Source organism: Amphimedon queenslandica, unplaced genomic scaffold (assembly GCF_000090795.2).
Source record: "Amphimedon queenslandica unplaced genomic scaffold, v1.1 AMPQUscaffold_11944, whole genome shotgun sequence".
Lineage (NCBI taxonomy): Eukaryota > Metazoa > Porifera > Demospongiae > Haplosclerida > Niphatidae > Amphimedon > Amphimedon queenslandica.
The window spans coordinates 12,274-13,619 of NW_003547817.1; positions in this window are offsets into that span (position 1 = coordinate 12,274).

The following is a 1,346-nucleotide window of genomic DNA, read 5'->3' on the forward strand; positions in this document are numbered from 1 at the left end:
AGTATCCCTTCACACACTCATAGCACATAAGCCTGTGCCAAAGTTGTACACTAAATCACATAATTAATTGGCAATGGATATACTCACTGATACAGTCCTTTCTCTCTTTATTAGACTGTATTTCTATTTTTATTTTATAGAGTCAATTTGTTTAAATTTGCTGATATTCTTATTAAAAGAGGTGTCGTCAATGCTATTAATCTTGATGGAGGTGGATCAAACACGTTACTAGTAGAGGGAACTCTTGTAAACTATCCTGGTGACTACTGGTATGAACACATTAACATTGTAAAAAAGAAAAAGATATTTATTATTTTAACAATTTTTGCTATTATTGTTATTATTATCCGTAGTCATGAGGATAAGAAGCTTTACTTATGTCCAAGGAAAGTATCAACAGTGTTGTGTGTTCATGATGTTGCTAATGACACTGATAGTTCTACTAATGATGATGGTGGTGGGGGGTCTACTCCCTGTGTCTCTCCATGGTGTGGGGAAAAATGTGAACTACTGAACTGTGATGAAACTGATTGCAATGGAAATGGAGTTTGTACTAATGGTAAGAGACAATGGAAGTAAAAATGCAGAAAGTAGAAGAAAGAGAGAGGAAAAACTTTAAGAGAGAAAAACTTTATACTTCTATGAACATACAAGGTTTTACTCTTCATTACATTTAGGATCTTGTAAGTGTAAAGCAGGATGGTATGGTAGTCTCTGTGAGAAATGTTAGTCAGTCCTCTTTAAATGATGTATATAACTTTTTCTTTTTTTATAGCTTGTCCACATAATAGATATGGTCCTGGTTGTGAATACTCTTGTTATTGTAATGATAGTGGAGTATGTCATCATGTAACTGGATCATGTATATGTAATACAGGATATACTGGACCACACTGCATGGAAAGTAATGTGCTTAAACATGCTGCCATAGTCTATATTATTTAAACTCTTTCCATTTCCCTTCTTGTCTTTCTCTTCATTAGGGATGATACAATGAGTGTTTGCCACTTCTAATCATCAAGAAATAATAATACACTCATTTCTATTGTTATACATAATATTTTGTACAATTGCTTCTTTTCAGTGCAGGCTATGCTCGTTAAGCATTTTAAAAATAATCATACTACTAATTTTAATAAAAACTAAACATCGTTTGTTACTACTAGATTCCACATCACACAAAAATCTATATACTCAAACTAGAAGAAGCTTTTCTTATACTATGAACATCACACAATAAATCTAAATAAGAAGCACTACTTCTACTACTAAATGAAAACACACTAGCAGCATCATCTTGTTCTCTGTGTCCTTTGAGATAGCTGCTAATCAATACAGATATATCC